The following is a 19,037-nucleotide window of genomic DNA, read 5'->3' as shown; positions in this document are numbered from 1 at the left end:
AGGAAAATTATGAGACAATCAGGGATATTCAAAAGAAACCACTTCCTGATGGAGCTTTTTCTTGATTCTTCCCCCAAAACATCAACTGAATGTTCACCCCAATGATTACTGGGGGGGCATGGTACATGCTAGACATGGCAGGGAACACACAGAAGTATTGACTGCCCTCGAAGAGTTTGCAATCTAGTTAGAGAGAAAAATAGATACTTCCATGAAAGTTAAGATACAACACAAGAATCAAAATCAAAGGCAACAGGTAGGAAAAATCAAAGGGCAGAATGAGAATTAACACCTGGGAGTCAATAAATGTTAGCTGACTTGGAAAGATTAGAAATGAGCATAACACAGTAAGAGCCATAGAAAAGGACAGATTGGCTACAATGAGCGGAGCTTTGCCTTGAGTTCTCAGAAGGCATAAGATTTGTCTAGTAAGAAGGGAGAAGGGCATTGCAGGGGAGAGTTGCAGGAGAACACTGATACTCCACTATGGCTTTAGTTCCCCCAGGGTGCTGAGTTTCTGGAAGACTAAGAACTGACCCACCCAAAAATACAGATTGGAACAAGCATAGCTTTATTCTTCTTCCTGGAATGGGCTCCAATACCTGACCCAGGCTGTCCATCTCTCACTAACCCTGGAGGAGAATGACAGCCTCATAAAGATCACAGTCCATACCACACATGGTATCAGCACATGTAGGAGAGAATAGGGTCTACCTGCTAGAATCTCTTTGTGGTCCTCAAGGGTGTCAGTGGTTAGATTTCAGCCACCTCTCGGGATCCTATACTCCTTACCTTCTAAATCGCATCTGCTACCAATCCTCCAAGCTCAGTTCACAGTCCCCAGGATGGACAGAAAAGGGCATCTATGTCTAAACATACCTATAGGGAAAAATCTCCAATATCCACTGTTATGGACTGAATGTTTGTGTACTCCCAAAATTTGTATGTTGAACCCCTAGCCCCCAATGTGGCTGTATTTGGAGATGGAGTCTGTGAAGAGGTGATAAAAATTAAATGATGTCATAGGGATGGGGACCTAATCTAATAGGACAGATGCCCCAATAAGAAGAGGAAGAGATGCCAGAGTACTCACTCTCTCTCTCTCTCTGCCATGTGAATACAATGAAGGCGGACATCTGCACACTGGGAAGAAAACCTTCTCCAGAAACTGACCCTGATGGACCTTGATCTTGGATTTGCAGCCTCCAGAATTGTGAGAAAATAAATTTCTGTTGTTTAAACCACCCAGTCCATGGTATTTTGTTATGGCAACCCAAACAGACTAATAAATCCACTATTAAGTGAAATCAGCAAGGTGCAGAAGTGTTCATAAATGTTAATAAATTCATAGAATATCTTTGGGAGGGGCCGGCCCAGTGGCGCACTGCTACAGTGCGCCACTTGGGAGTGCAGCAGCGCTTCCGCTGAGGGTTTGGATCCCACATACAGACTGGCCGCTCACTGGCTGAGCGAGGTGCGGGCGCAACACCAAGGGTTGCGATCCCGTCGCCGTCCCGGTCCAGTACGGGCGCGACACTGAGGGTTGCAATCCGTTGCCGGTCACGAAAAAAGACAAAAAGGAAAAAAAAAAAAAAAGAATATCTTTGGGAGAATAGACAATAAACTTATTACAGTGGTTGACTCTGAGGAGGGAAATTAGGGGGCTGGAGGATAGAGGGCACTTAGTGTTTCCTTTACACCCTCTTATATTGCTTGATTTTTTTCTATCATGTACATATTGGCCTATTACGACAGATGAATACATTAATTTTTTTTAATCTACTGTATGTAAATGGACAGACTGCCAGTGAATGAGCTATCCTTCTGGAAAATTCCAAGCCCCACAAACCATATGATATTCAATTCCTAAAACTCCAACACATGTGAGCATAGGGCGATGGTGGGCTTGCACAACACAGGGAGTGGGGCTGTGGTTTGTGAGAGGACTGGCTAATTGTAGGAAGGTTCTGAGCACATTTTCTGCTCCAGGCTACAATAGTGATCTCAAAAGCTGAGGTGAGCCACAAATCCAGGAGCTCCACTGCCCTCCAGCCAGCCCACAGCATGCCAAGGGACTGGGCAAGTTGGTAAATAGCCAAGAGCCATATGGCATCATCCATGGGCACCAAGTAGGGGCTTCACAGAAAAGGACTCTGGAGCCTTGTCTTGTGCAGAGATCTTAGGCCAGAGGGAGCAGCTAAAATCACAGTCAGCCAAAATTACCCACGATGGCTGTTTCTCTGGTTGAGCACCAGATGAAGTAACTGGCTTGTGTTTAGGGGCCAAGTTACATGAAAAATGCATATCTTTAAATGCTAAAATCACACTCCAGTGAAGCTCGTGGGAAGTGAGTCTGTCTGAGGCAAAAGCAGACTTATGTCTCCCGTCTCACTTTCAGCATATGCTCATTGTGTGGAATGGGGAACAGAAATACTCACATTATTTATGTTGCACTCGCTCCCTCACTCGCGCTCTCTCTACCCCCATTCCCTTCTCCCCATCCCTGAACTGAGATCACAGAGTTGAATTCACACAACTTAAAGACATTTGTGCCTCACTGTACTCCATAGTGAGGTAGGAGAATATGGCATTTCACCAACCTGGCTCTTCCTCCAACCATGGAAACCTAGAGAATTATTATAATCAGATCCCAACTGCTCAAGCATCCCCAGTTTCCTAGCAACCCTCAAAAGGCTTTGGTGAAGGGCTGGAACAAGGACTTCCTGGGTAAGGTATTGGCAGCTGTGTTTGAGATTGCTGGAGAACTTCCCCAAATTGTATTATAGGCCTTTCTCATCGATCATCCCAACAACCCAACAAGATACCTGTTAGAGAAGTGACATCAGGTAGTCCATGTGCTCAGAACTCCCACAGACTCAGTACTGAGTTCCTTTACCTGGACTTTGAGACTTTTTGGTCATCAGTCAGCTTCATTGCTCCTCATTCCCAATAACAGCTCCTCTGCCCAGGCAAGACTAGTTCCTTCCCACCTGCCTAGCAGCCTTCTGCGAGCATGCTCTCCACGTGCCCATGTGTCCACTCGCATCCCCCTCCTCACAGTACATTCTACATCTCATTCTTCCCTCCTAATTACTTGATTTTCCTTCCACATGAATGATCTCCCCATGATCACATAAGCCAATTTCTGCTGGAGGCATTCTATGGGTGTCATTATTATGTCCAATGACAGACACAAGGCAAACACCCCCACAGTTAAAGAGCACCATGGGAGCTAAGCCACAGGGAAGGATAACACAGGAAAAATCACCAGGCAGCATCCAGATGCTGGCAGAATTAAATGGTATGGAAATGACTTGGACAGACATCAAGGCATATGCAAATACAGAGGAGAAGAGATCAGGCAGGAGAAGGGATTTACTTGGCTCTTTGGAATCTGTTTGTTTCCCTTTTGGAATACCCAGTCTGCATTCCCTCCTTCTTCTGACCAGCATCTCGATTTCATTGTAGAGACTTTCTTCTTCCTCATTAGGTGCAGTCTTGGAGAGGCTTTCAATCAAAAAACCTGCCCTCCCTCGCCATGGGTTGAACATGTGACTTGGTATAGACCAATCAGACTCTCCCCTAGGACATTAAACTTGAGTGGGTGCAAAGAGGGAAAAATGGTTGGAATAATTCATATCAGCAGGAGAGCTCTGATAAGACCAGGCTTGGAGCTGCCCTGGTTCCTATCATCCTAAAACTTGGGCCTTCAGTTCCATGAGCCAACACATATTCTTCACAAGGGTTCCCTTTTTGCTTAAGTCTGGCAGAATTGATTTCTGTTGCTTGCAGCCAAAACACCCTGATATGAACTATTCACTCTGAGCCTTGAAGGATGAGAGAGACTAGGGTGAAGAGAGAAGAGGAAAGAAAATTATCAATGGCGTTGGCTTTCACTTTTGTTGGCAGGTTGTTTTAAGGGGCTTGGCTGATAACTTTGGAATGAGCATAAGGCAAACTCTCTGCCCATGAAGTCTCCCTGGAAATGGATTGTCTTGGGACGTAATGAATTTGTCACCCTAGGATGATTACATAGGACCACGTAAACATTAATACAGTAGCATTCTTCAAAGTCTCCTCTCCAGATTATTATTTCACCTATATATCAATAATTGTTACACAAGATGTTTAATAGATATATCAGTTTGAAAAACACTGAAATAAACACAATTGTAAATGGCTTTATTGGATTTATTCTAAGAGTCTTTAATTTATTTGGCTAAGGAACTCTAATTTTACAGAACATCTCAAAGAACTAGTGTTCAGTGGAACACCCACTGAGCAGCGTTATTGGATGGCCAGATCAAGCACTGAGGCACAATAAAATATATGTAAAGCACCTAACATAGTGCCTAATACATAGTAGTTGCTCAAAAATTGTAGCTAGTGTCTACGATTAGTATCTTACTTTGCTCTCATTTCTGAATAGCATTCCTCCCCATCTACTTATATAACCTCTTTCCATCCCTCACCAGACTACAGCTCCACTTCCTTTTTTCCCACAAGCATGTAGTACCTTCCTGCCTTAAAGCCTTTGCACATTGTTTCTTCTGCCTAAAATGGGCTTTCCCCCGACTCGTCACTTGATTGGTTGCTTCTCATTCATCCTTGGGTCCCATATTGTCAATTTCTCAGTGACATCAGCCATATCAGATTATTCTTTTCCCATTCCCTTACTTGTTTCCTATCATAATTATCACAAGTAATACCTATTAAATGTTTTGTCCACTGGCTGTTGGAATAGTTTTCTCCACTAAAATGTAAGCTCCAAAGGTTGGAGATTTTGGGGGTTCATTAGCACAGTGCCTAATTAGATAATGCAAGAAAAAGATTTATTGAATAAATGTGTAATACAGGAGTCATTCTCTATATAAAGTATCTCAAGCAACAAAGCAGATTTGCAAGAATACAGATGCATTCTTCATATTTCGCTTTGGTAAGTCAACCATGATTTTTTTAAAAAATCAAGGATATACTATTAAAAATACAGTTCTAGATCGGCATTCCTATAGAAAACTAAAGGAATGCAGCTCTGATAATAGTTTTATGGTGGTTGGACTTGACACAGGGAAAGAGCCTACAGAATCTAGAAGAATAAAATGTTATACACCTCAAACTGTTCATTCTTGTATGCATTCATTCATTAAATGAAGATATGCTAATCACCTACTACATCTCCAAACACCATATGTTAGGCACTACACACTTGAGGTCTTGTCAATCCATCAATTTGGTTTATATTTCCTCATTTTATATCATATTTATCTCCCCTCATTTACTAAATCATAAGTCTTTGAGAGACTTTTATTACATTTGTAGCAGAAATAGGAGAGTAAGTAGATGGCATACAAGCACTTTTCTCCTGTCCTTGTCTCACAGCAGACGTAGCTAATCAATCACAGCATTCATGCCCACCGAGCTTGAATGTGGCCTCAAAATCCCTTTCAGCACCCCACTGTAGGCAGCCATGGCCAGTCATCAGTGACAGCATCCAAGATGAAATGTATTTGCCTACTTTGGATAGAAGGAAAAGCCTGGGCTTCGGAGTCAGACAAAACTGTATTTGAATCCTGACATAAGCCATACATTAAAGCAATAGCCCACTTGCAGGGTCATGAAGAGAATTAAAAGAAATAATATATTTGAAACATGTGGCATATAGCAGGTATTGAATAACTGCTAACTGTTGGTGTTATTATTTTTATCCCGAGCATGCCTTATAAAATGTCTCCCATACAGTGATTGCTTAATAGAATGGGTAACTACAATGAAATACAAAGGTCAAAAACCAGGGAAAGGTAAGCAAGAACAGCTTCTTCCTCCATCCCTTCTATCCACACACAACCTGATATATCCCATTTTACTCCCATATTTTACTTAAAAGTATCCTGGGAGGCAAGGGATACTCAGAGCATTCCTGACTGAAAATCGAGAGACTGCATCTTTTGTTCTTAGGAGCTTTTGTTAGCTTGACCTGACTCGGCTCCAGGGGTGAGGATTATAAGATCTGGCAGCATATTTGGGGCATTTTTGGATTCAGAGTCAAAGGGTAGGTAAATACTCAATTTTAACTACAGATAAACCAGGGCTTGGGGCTTACAATTGCATGATTGTAAGTTTATGCCTCCAATTGTAGCATATGAAATTGATCTGTGATTTTGTCGTGTTTTTTTCTTTGTACCTCCTCCCTCTGGGTTTTAAGACTTCCTTTTAAATACAATAATTAAATGTAAAATAAAGCTGTTGGAAATTTAATAGTCTGCTTGGCAATACACTAAAATCAATATTGTGATCCTAAGCAGGGGATTATTAAGGTTACTTTGCATCACCAGAATTAAGTTATTTTATTATCCATATCAACACAACATAGTCATTTCATAAATATTAAACACACCCAATTCCCTCCTTAGCTTGCTTTTATACTAATGACTTGAGGGTCAGCATGGATAGGAATATTTTGAGGCAAGTTATGACACAGAGAAGCCAAAAGAAATGAAAGCAAATGCCACTGACAAAAATCAATTGTGATTGAATTCATGGAGTGAAATTTGAAAACACTGCCTTTGCATGACATTTCATAATTGCCAGGTAATGCTGGAATACATATTCATGAGCTTTTAAATGTATGCAATTTCTCTGGGTGCATAATTTGGCATTTACTAAATTCTGATAACAACACAGAAAGTTTATTCCACAAGAAATAAAACCCCAATAAACTGATAAAGAAAAAGTATTATTAGAAATTACTTGGTAAAATGTGCCCAATATTATATTTTAACAGCATGCATTCATCCAATAAATTTTTACAGAGCACCTACTAAATTCTGATAACAACACAGAAAGTTTATTCCACAAGAAATAAAACCCCAATAAACTGACAAAGAAAAAGTAGTATTAGAAATTACTTGGTAAAATGTGCCCAATATTATATTTTAACAGCATGCATTCATCCAACAAATTTTTATAGAGCACCCACTATGTGCCAGGCACAGTGCTAGGCATAGGGAATACAGTGAGGAACAAGACAGACAGGATCCCTGATCTCATGGAGCTAACATGTATATCATGGAAGATACAAAAGAAACAAGTAAATGAGATGATTTTCGGTAGTATATGAGCTATGATGACAATAAAATGGCAACTAACAGAGAGGGGTGGTGGTGGGCCTTTACATAGGCTGGGCTACTTTCTGTAGGGAAGGCTCCCAAAAAAGATAACAGTTTGGCCAAGACCTAAACAATGAGAAGGAGCCAGCACTGCAAAAATCTGGGGGAAGAGTGTTGCATGCAGAGGGAATAGCAAATGTAAAGCCCCCGAGGTAGAAGCAATTCTGCCACATTTAAAACATGCTTTTTAGAAACAATATCAGGACCTGAACCCAGCCACCTCTATGCTGATTAGCAGAACAAAGATGTTCACAAGGGACAATTTTTTAAAACATGCTCATGCAGCTTATTTGTCAGCTATCATCAAAGAATTGTTTGATTGATGACCTTCTTTGACTTCAAATATATGCATTAATTTAAAAAATAAATAATGCCCTGAAGAATGAGGTGATTCTTCTATTCCTAGTTACCACTCAATAAAGAAAAGCAAATACCACATGCTGCCTTTGCACAACTTCCAATTCATGGGCTCTCAGCAACTCAATGTTTTGTTAAAATGTCAAGAGTATCTGAGTATTTCAAAGGGCTTCCTTTAGATAATAGGTGAGGTAGTGCTTTACCGATAGCTATGAAGTCTGCCTCTTCCTTTCACATCCTTATGTTCATCTTGTAGAACTGCTAAGTAAATATGTATTTGTGATCAGTGTGTCCTAAATATTCGATAATTATTTTTAAAACAGTATTAACCAGACAAGTTTCATGGTTACATAACTTTAAGAAAACTCATTAGAACTGCTAAGTAAATATGTATTTGTGATCAGTGTGTCCTAAATATTCGATAATTATTTTAAAAACAGTATTAACCAGACAAGTTTCATGGTTACATAACTTTAAGAAAACTCATGCATTTTCCTGGACCCTCAGTTTCATTCTTTGTAAAATGCAGAGAATGGTCTGACTAAGTTCTATGAAGTCATACATATATACACACATATACACATACACAAACACACCCACATTGCCTATCTCTGTATCCCTAGCACCAAGTGTCAGTGCCTAAAATTTCAACAAGAAAATAACCAAAACTGCAAATCCATGTTCTCATTTTCAACTTATTGGGGGCAAAAAAAAAAAAAGAAGAAAAAAGAAGGATGGTGGAATGAGTTTTTCATGAAGCTAACTTCATTTGACTTAAGCAGTGTCTTTCATTTTGAAAACTATTTCTTACCAAAATTTTTGGTGTTAAAATGCCCATATCTTTTATGAAATGATGGTGATAGTATTTAGTAGTTTCTTTTTACTTAATTTCCTTTCTTAGCAAAATTGAAAAGTTAGCACACTATGTTGATCCCCAGTTCTTGTGTTTTTTTAAATTTTTAATCATCTTTGAAAGCATAAGTATGGTATACCAAAGGCAAGATGATATCTAAAATTCCCTCCAGCTCCAAAATTCTGTGAGATAGACTTTTCTGACTGAGTGGTTTGAACTGGACAACGATATCCATGTCGTGTTTCAGCACCGTGGACAGATCTGGGCAGTGTGGGTCCGCCTCCCCTTGTGGGACAAAGGGTTGTGTTTAAAAGAGTTTAAAAAAAAAGACTCTGCTTGAGATTGGCAGTCTTAGTGTAAGCACACAACTTCAAGCCTAATACCTAAATTAATGAGTTTATGCCTCCATTTAATGAAATATTCAGATTATGATTACACTTAGTTTCATTAACTGCATTCTCAGACTAATGTAAAGGCATTTCCTTTTCAACTTGTAATTAACTTTAGTGACAATGCTTATTGGAACTTTTTTCAGCAGTTTCCTAAAACCTTATTATAAATTATTTTAAAATATGTATTATGATATTAACTCTACTACTTAATTTTATATCAGCTGTTATTTTTAAAAGAAGAAAAAAATTAACACTAAGCAGGCTGGATGAACAGAGAGAGTACTCTGAAAAGAATCTGCATTCAACTCCTGAAAGCTGATCCTGAAATTCTGGTCCTCCCCTGTCAGACCTGGCATCTTTATTTTTCCACCAAGAGCAGTATGACCCTAGCCAAACAAAATCCTCTTTTCCCTATATACAAATTGTATAAAACTCATCAAACCTGCAAGAAAGATCTATACTCTAAGATTAATAGCTCTCCCCTCAGTCAAAGGTGAGCAAAGTCAATACATAAAAATTTTCTGCTTTCCTTCACTCTGATTGTTGGAAAGTTGTTTTTTCTTTCAGAAAAAAAATATCAGTTTTTCAGGAAAATCTGTTCTAATATCTCTTTCCACCCCTTTAGCCCAGATGTTTTGGAGGCCTCCTGCTTGCTCTCACGGCTCCCTGGACTTACTCCTACCACGCTGCTTTGTAATGACCTGTTTACTCTTACACCTCCTCACTGTATTGAAAGCTCCAAGAGAATATGTCCTATTTATGCATCATTCACCCCTGTACCTCCGATTCCTAGCACATTGACTGACACATAGCGAGATTTGAATAGGTATAGTTAAATGTCGACTGCATGGAAATATTAATTATAGGAAAGACAACAACTGGCAAAAAGCTGAGTCCTCCGGGGCAGAAATGGCAACTTTTTCTCAGCTGGTCCATTTTCGATGATGGGTGTAGTGTAATACAGCAATTCTTAGTAGGAATCAATAAATAAGGGGGGAAAAGAGGAAAAGAGACATAGTGTGGGTCCTTGGGAAAAACACAAGTAAGGTCACGCACAGAGTACAAGGTTTAAAGCCAGGCAGTTCATGTTCAGGGTTGGAACTCCTTGCCAAATATTTCTGTGACCTTGGGTAGGTTAGTTAAACTCTCTGAGGCAGTTTCCTCCTCTATAATATGTGGGAACAATACATATTTCAGGAGCTGTTTTGGGAAGTAAAATGAACGCATATGGTAGGGGCAGAATAAATGCTATTATTTTATTTATTACTTCTTTGTGTCTACACTAAGTGTCAATCACATAGTAGGTGTGTCACATCATCTAATCCAGATATATAAATAAAAAATGTTCTCCAAGAGGAAACGTGTTCAAGGATAGGCTTTCCCTGGTATGGAAGGAACAGAACTTGGCATCTTTTAAACTAAACCAGACACTGCGTTGAGCACTTAGGCTTTCTTTACAAATAGTCCTACAGCTGGTTGGAAGCACTTTGGAAAGGCAATGCAAATCTAATTAGGTAATACCATGTGGCCAGCATTAGTAGCAATTTTTGAAAAGAGCCCAGAAGATGGCTTACAGAAAGAGATTTTTTTTCCCCATTTAGGGCTCGGTTTCTCCGTTGCTTACACACAAACACACACAATCTCATTTTCTGGGTGGAAATATAAGACATGTTTGAGGCCATACATATTGCAACTGGCCTGGTCTGCCAGTGTAAATAAAATATTAAAATCAATACTCCTAACAGAACAAAAGCTCATGTGTTTTAAATGGGAATAGAAGAAAAACATAAAACAGGAACAAATGGCTAAGAATGAGACAGCTGCTCCATCTGAGCCATTTCCTCAGGAAGGAATTGACAGTTTCTTCAGTTCTCGTTTGTATCAAAAACATTAGTAGTAACAAACACACGCACGCACGCGCGCGCGCACACACACACACACAAATTGTGTTATCAACTGGCACACAGAGTGAAAACATTTTCACTGTGAAGACAACGACACAATGAACTCAAGCCGATCTCTATCATTGTCCCCTAGTGAACAGACAACTTTAGCACCAATGCTAACTCATTCCACAAATAATAATAACAACCAATATTTATGTCACCAGGCACTATGCTAAGTTCTTTATATGTGCTAATTCATTTACCCTCACAATGAACTCAAGCCGATCTCTATCATTGTCCCCTAGTGAACAGACAACTTTAGCACCAATGTTAACTCATTCCACAAATAATAATAACAACCAATATTTATGTCACCAGGCACTATGCTAAGTTCTTTATATGTGCTAATTCATTTACCCTCATAACACTCCTATAAAGTAGATATTATTTTACTCCTTTTATAGAATGGGAAATTGAGGTTCAGAAAATTAAATTAATTTTTCCAAGATTGCACAGCTAATAATTGACAGAGCAAATACTTAATCCCACAGTCTACTTCTCAAGCCCATATCCACCACCACGTCATCGCACTACCTCAGCGTCATGTTGAACGTGTTTGGCGAACATCTTCCACATGTCAGAGACTCGTCTATAACACTGAATACCTCAAGAGAAAAACTGATTTATTGATCTAAAACCACTCAAACTCATTTCAGGCTTCTGCTCTAAACCTACAACGTATTTTAGCTGATCCAGTGTAGATCACCCCTCAGTCTTTTTAACTATATGAGTACAATTTACCAACCCATGTGCCAAAATCATCAGAGTCATAGATACTCAAATGAAACAACTAGTCTGCCCAACTGTGGAAAAGAACATTTAGGTTTCAGGAACTAGAGCTATTATTTTATTTATTACTTCTTTGTGTCTACACTAAGTGTCAATCACATAGTAGGTGTGTCACATCATCTAATCCAGATATATAAATAAAAAATGTTCTCCAAGAGGAAACGTGTTCAAGGATAGGCTTTCCCTGGTATGGAAGGAACAGAACTTGGCATCTTTTAAACTAAACCAGACACTGCGTTGAGCACTTAGGCTTTCTTTACAAATAGTCCTACAGCTGGTTGGAAGCACTTTGGAAAGGCAATGCAAATCTAATTAGGTAATACCATGTGGCCAGCATTAGTAGCAATTTTTGAAAAGAGCCCAGAAGATGGCTTACAGAAAGAGATTTTTTTCCCCCATTTAGGGCTCGGTTTCTCCGTTGCTTACACACAAACACACACAATCTCATTTTCTGGGTGGAAATATAAGACATGTTTGAGGCCATACATATTGCAACTGGCCTGGTCTGCCAGTGTAAATAAAATATTAAAATCAATACTCCTAACAGAACAAAAGCTCATGTGTTTTAAATGGGAATAGAAGAAAAACATAAAACAGGAACAAATGGCTAAGAATGAGACAGCTGCTCCATCTGAGCCATTTCCTCAGGAAGGAATTGACAGTTTCTTCAGTTCTCGTTTGTATCAAAAACATTAGTAGTAACAAACACACGCACGCACGCGCGCGCGCACACACACACACACAAATTGTGTTATCAACTGGCACACAGAGTGAAAACATTTTCACTGTGAAGACAACGACACAATGAACTCAAGCCGATCTCTATCATTGTCCCCTAGTGAACAGACAACTTTAGCACCAATGTTAACTCATTCCACAAATAATAATAACAACCAATATTTATGTCACCAGGCACTATGCTAAGTTCTTTATATGTGCTAATTCATTTACCCTCATAACACTCCTATAAAGTAGATATTATTTTACTCCTTTTATAGAATGGGAAATTGAGGTTCAGAAAATTAAATTAATTTTTCCAAGATTGCACAGCTAATAATTGACAGAGCAAATACTTAATCCCACAGTCTACTTCTCAAGCCCATATCCACCACCACCTCATCGCACTACCTCAGCGTCATGTTGAACATGTTTGGCGAACATCTTCCACATGTCAGAGACTCGTCTATAACACTGAATACCTCAAGAGAAAAACTGATTTATTGATCTAAAACCACTCAAACTCATTTCAGGCTTCTGCTCTAAACCTACAACGTATTTTAGCTGATCCAGTGTAGATCACCCCTCAGTCTTTTTAACTATATGAGTACAATTTACCAACCCATGTGCCAAAATCATCAGAGTCATAGATACTCAAATGAAACAACTAGTCTGCCCAACTGTGGAAAAGAACATTTAGGTTTCAGGAACTAGAGCACTGGTAGCTGTGACTTCATGGAACACAGTTAATCCTCCTCATGTGAGTTGGAATTAGCCTAGTTCCCTCAAAACTCAAAATTCCAAGTGTCCTGCTAATGGGTTGCATGGATTTCTTATCAAGCTTGTGCCAGAGTTTCATTTATTCATGCATTCATACATTTATTTACTTAATAAATATTTATTGAATACTGTATATATTCTAGGCATGGAATACAGGGGTGAATAAAATAAATGCATCTCTGCCCACCCCCAGCGAAGATTAAAGCAGCAATCCACCTCCCCTGTCTTCTCATGCACACCTTTCTTAGAGAACCTGCTCCACTACAGTCTTGAGAAAAAACCCTAAAATACCCTCCACCCCACCCAACTGATTGAATCGGGGTCAGACAGCTGATCCAGGGAAAGCCAGACCCTTGGAGAGCCAGAAACCAATCACATTCTCTCTTTCTGGATATTTGAACTAAAAGACACAGTGATTCAGCACATTAAGTAGAGAAAAGATATTGATGCTCTACCCACTCTACTTACTGAAGTCCTTGAGGTGGTCCTGACTCCCACCCTTCCCGAGACCCAAATATTCACCATGAGATAAACCCTGTGCATCCAGTAAAGTCCGGGTTATGGAGTCAAAGAGATCTGACCTTAAGTCCTGGCCTCTTTTATTACCTATGATGTCATGGACAACTTTAATTTTTAACTTTTTATTATGTATACTTTCAAATACACACAAATATAGGAAGAAAAGAATGATGGCTTCCCATATACTATACTTTTCCAATCTTGTTTCATCTACCATCTTCCACAATTTTATATTNTCCTTGAGGTGGTCCTGACTCCCACCCTTCCTGAGACCCAAATATTCACCATGAGATAACCCCTGTGCATCCAGTAAAGTCCGGGTTATGGAGTCAAAGAGATCTGACCTTAAGTCCTGGCCCCTCTTATTACCTATGATGTCATGGACAACTCTAATTTTTAACTTTTTATTATGTATACTTTCAAATACACACAAATATAGGAAGAAAAGAATGATGACTTCCCATATACTATACTTTTCCAATCTTGTTTCATCTACCATCTTCCACAATTTTATATTTTTCTGAAGTATTTTTAAAACAAATCTCAGTCATCATGGTAGATGAGTCCTTTCATTTCCATGAATCTCAGTTTTCTCATTCATAAAATGGAAATGATGATACCTCTTCCATAGCTCTTTCATTCATTAGACAAAAATGTGTGTATCTGCCACCATGAGCCAGCCCAGCTCCCAGTGTGGGCAGTACACATGTGACAATAAAAGTCATTTTCTCCCATGGAGTTTATATTGTAGTGGAAGAGATATAAATAAAATAATGAGCAAGACAATTTCAGAGAGAACAAAGATGTTATGAGGAAAATAATGGGGAAATGGGGAACAGTGGGTAATTTGGGAGACAGAGGTAAAGAGGAAGTTCTCTTCAATGAGGCACCAGTTGGGGTAAGATGCAAAAGGGAAGAGGCCAGACACACACAGGCCTGGAGCCATGTACTGTGGGCAGAGAGCACAGCAAGTGCCAAGGCCCTGAGGCAGAAATGAGCTAGGCCGTTTGAAAGCTGCTTTGAGTTGTAAATGAGCTAATACATTAAACGCATTTAGCACAATGCCTGATCACCATAGTAAGTGCCCAGTAAATGTTAGTTCTTATTCCTCCTAAAGAAGGACTCGTCACAGATGGTAAATTGGATACATATTTTGGAAGCAGCCCTTTCCGAAAGTGCCAATAGATCTGTCTGTTCACTTAGCATATCCTTCAACAATTTCTACTCCCAGGGGGAGGGCCTGCTCATTCTGCAAATACCTGCCCCACAGGAGAGGTAATGTAGTACAGCGATTAAGATCACAGACCAGGGGGGCCCAACTGGCTCAGTTTAAATCCCAGCTCCACCACTTAATAGCAATACAAACTTTAGATAAGCCACTTAACCTCTCTGAGCCTTATTTTCCCTATCCTTATGATGGCAAAAATAATAGTATCAATATAACAAGGTTTTGAGGATTCAACATGTTGGGAGCTCACATGTTATCTGTGTAAGTCACTGTTAATATTACACTGTCTTACATAGTTTTTACTCTTATACACTCCTACATCTATATTTACCTTTTTGCCTACCATGGCTAGGGAATTCCCCCCAAATTTTTAAATATTTGAGAATCTCCCTACCAGTGTTTCCAAAAGTCAAGTGTGGGACATCCCAGGTGCATTGGTAAATATGGACAAACTAAGCCATGGTCTGCTGTTTGGTTCCTTGTAAATCTACTTGGGAATCACCCTAAGGGAGCTGGAATAGGAGACTGCTCTTTCTGATGGGTTTTGTGTTCTGAAACATCAAGTTATCATTTCTCCTCAGTTTAGGGAAGATCTCACTTGCTCAGATTAGGCTTTAAGATAAATAATGCAACATCAACCCCATTCCAAAGAGGAGCTGCTTCTGTGCATGGAACTCGAGAGTACTTTGTCCCATAAATATGGGCAGCTGTCAGGGCAGCAACTGGTTCCATTTCAACATTGATCAGATGAATAATTTTATGTGGATGTTTTCACAGACACAGAGAGACACTTTTTATACTATGGCAATAAAGGCTTTGTAATTGCTGCTGACTTCTTTAGTGTTGTTTTCCATTGTTACCACATCATTATATAATATTGCACAACCAAAATTCTACTAGCAAAGTGTGCTGTGCTTAAGACAATGTGGTATCCTGGATTGGATCCTAGAACAACAACTAGTAAAATTTGAACAATGTCTACAGCTAAAAGGAATGTACCGATGTTGATTTCTTAGTTTTGACAAATGTGCCATGGTGATGTAAGATGTTCCCATTACGGGAAGGTGGGTAAGGAGTATACACGACTCTGTAATCTTTGCAACATTTCTGTAAATAAAAAAGTACTCCAAACAAAAAAATTTTAGTTTGAAAAATGTGCTGTTAACACAAACAAGTTGAGGAGCATTGATCCGGGTGATATCCACAACCGTCACTCAAATCTCATATCCTTAAGAATAATAAATGGAGCCTACACTTACACTCCTTTCCCAAAAGGGGTGGGGGTGTCACTGAGGTGGGGGAGGCAGAGTATGTGCATAGCACTTAAGGACAAAATGTGCCTTCAAAAGCAAACTATAATTATACAGAAGCTGAAGAGCATTTGCAGAAAATCACTATCTCATTGAAATCTACATCCTGTTAATCAAAGAGGTTGAGGCCCTTTTGATTATCAGACTAAATATTTTTAGGCGATATCACTGAATGCCTGGAAAGAACATGAACAGCATCGGCTGAAGGAAAATCCATCTTTAGATAAAAAGGTGAGTCCTACAAATCACAGGAAAAATCAACCCCAGGAAATTTATAAAGGAAGGTTGGCAAAAATATTCCCCGTATTAAATCTCTCTCCTCCCTACTTGCCTTCGCCCAAATCCTCCACTCCCCTCCTTCCAAACACCCAGACTTATGCATTGGCTGTTGATTCCCTTAGCATTTGACCAAAGCATAGGGAGAGATCAAAAGGTGACCTAGAGTTAGTAATAAGATGAGAAGAGAGAAGTAGATGGAGATTATTATTCTCTTATAGCAATGTCAAGGGGGTCACTGAATAAAGTTGCAAAGAACATTTAACTTGAGACTATGGGATCCCCAGGCAAATCTGGCAACTCAGATGTTTAGTGCAGAATAACCTAAAAATGGCATGATGAGCCTTTCTTGGTGTATCACAAAGAGATGTGTATTTCTTTATAATTTTTGTAACAGCAAATCATTATAGTTCCCACAATGTCCAGAAATGGGTTTTATATTTAGTGGGTACATTCCAATTCTGTCACAAAGGACTGGTCTAATTCTCCAGTTTTCAGACTGGATTCCTTCTCTCCTACTTCTCTACAAATGGGCTCTGATGATTGCTTGTCTCCTTAAAACCCTAATAACTAATTAATATCAGTCATCTAGTCCTAGCTGTTCAATGAAATCCCCAAATCATCTGTTTTTCTGAACATGCAAATTGTTTTCTGTGTCTATAATATATAAATAGCTGTAAATCAATAAACAGATAAACAAGCCATTACAAGGAAACCTATTATTACTGTCAACTACTGAATTAATGTGCTATATAAACTTACTAATGTAAATTTGTGAAAAGGCTACATGCTTTTTATTATCACAATAATACTAGAAAAGAAGGATTGTGTCAACCTGTCAGGATTATATGAAATTAACATTGTGGCAATTCTTGTAAGAAGGCAACGTTTGTGAGATTACTCCTGGAATTCTCCCCTATAGTTTACCAAGAAATGCTCTAGTGTAGCTCTACCTAGTAGACTATGCCAAGACATCTTCTCTCTTGGTGTAAGAGATCACCAATTAGTGAGACACAAGTATAGACCAAAAGCACAAATCATAAATAAATCAAGGTAGCTTGTCACAAGAGAATTAGTGCCTGGGCATCCATCTCTGAGCAGTAATTTATTTTCAGCACAACTTTAAACAGAAGTCCCTTTTTTAACCAACATTCATTAATGTTCACTGCCTTTTGCGTGTGAAATGATGAAACTTAGGTGACTCCAATGAGTTCGTCACTCCATTTGAGTGCTGCTTCAAAGTCATCCTGGAGCTTGAAACTTCAAATGAAAAATCTGTTAATGGGCACCTTTTGTAGCCAGGGACTCAACACCATTTCAGTGTCTCTGCTCCACGATCACATTCCCTCATGTATGATGTCTGGGACACACACACCTCTAGGTTCAACTTATTTCCCAGTGCCACGTGAAAGAGAATGTGCTCATTTCTATCAAAGCCGAACTGGACACAGCAATTGCCATGTCACACTTGACGTCATTTTCCATATCTTTCGGGACCATGGGATTTGGTCATAAAACTTCCAATTGCTAGTGTATTTTCCTCTGAAATGTGGCTATTGCTCATACCATCTTATAATCCAGTTCATAAATAGCGTCAAATTATTGAACATGATGAAACCCAAGACATTCTACTTGGTGGCCCATTTTTCAAATCATGTAAACATTGACTTTGCCAACCCACTGCAACAATGTCCAAAACCATGAAAAATCATCACCATGCGGAATGAGCAAATTCACGTCACCTAGGTCAAATTCCACAGACGCCTTCCTCTACCTGTTGAGCATAAAAATTTGTAGCCAAACAGCCCAAAACTATGATTCAGCAAAATAAAACTCCCATGCATCTTCTAGTGGAGCCTCAGCAAAGGAAACCCAGACTGAAAATGTACATCACCAGAACTGTTTCTGTTTTCAGGAACCTCCAGCCATAACCAAATGTATCCTTTGAATTGTCTGGCTTCTGTTATTTCAAACCGAGCCCTCCACATTACTTTAATGTGGGGCTTACTTGAAAACATAATTGCTAGGAATAATTGCAGTATTACACTATTGTCAGAAACTAAACAATCTTATTTTTCCTCCATTCCCATTAGTCAGTGGATCAGCTCCATAATATATGTTGTATATACAGACCTTTGAAAGGAAAGAAAATCTTTGGGAGTATATTAAGATCCCCAAGTCTGTTCTATCCACTGAAGAATACCTACTGAAACACAAGAGCAAATACAGCTTTTGTTTTCCTGACAGAATAATGGAACTGAATTTGCTACTGTTGAATCACCCATATGCACCCCAAACCAACACGATCACAACTCAATGCCTGCCCCCCACCACCACCACACAGAGTATTTTGTGGATTATTTTTATGAAACCCTAGTTTATAAAAAATTGATATAATTCTTCTGTACTAGTATCTGTTATTGAAAACATCATGAAACTTTAAAGTCACAACTGGTCTACCTCTGATGGCAGACAAATAAGCAAAATGACCATTGGCTAACAGGTGGCCTGGTCAAGATCAACCATCAAAGTTGATTATTGGATAATCGATTAACTATCTAAGATGAAACTACCAAATAATCCATTGGCTAACTAAATGCCTAACCATGAAGAACCAACCAAGAGGGCCATTAGTTAACAGATCAATCAAGTGACCTATTGGTTAATGACAGAACCAACCATGAGAAACCAATCAAGTGGATCC

At 39.2% G+C, this 19,037-nt stretch overlaps 1 protein-coding gene across 1 annotated transcript in view; it reads right to left on the bottom strand.

The window, feature by feature from the left end:
* Positions 1-19,037, bottom strand: part of SHISA9 (shisa family member 9) — a 306,059-nt gene that overhangs the window by 272,112 nt on the left and 14,910 nt on the right. The gene's annotated exons all lie outside the window — the stretch shown is intronic.

Source organism: Galeopterus variegatus, unplaced genomic scaffold, assembly GCF_000696425.1.
Source record: "Galeopterus variegatus unplaced genomic scaffold, G_variegatus-3.0.2 Scaffold599, whole genome shotgun sequence".
In the NCBI taxonomy this organism is placed as follows: domain Eukaryota; kingdom Metazoa; phylum Chordata; class Mammalia; order Dermoptera; family Cynocephalidae; genus Galeopterus; species Galeopterus variegatus.
Note: the sequence above shows the minus strand (reverse complement) of the source record. Positions and strands in the feature narration are given on the sequence as shown.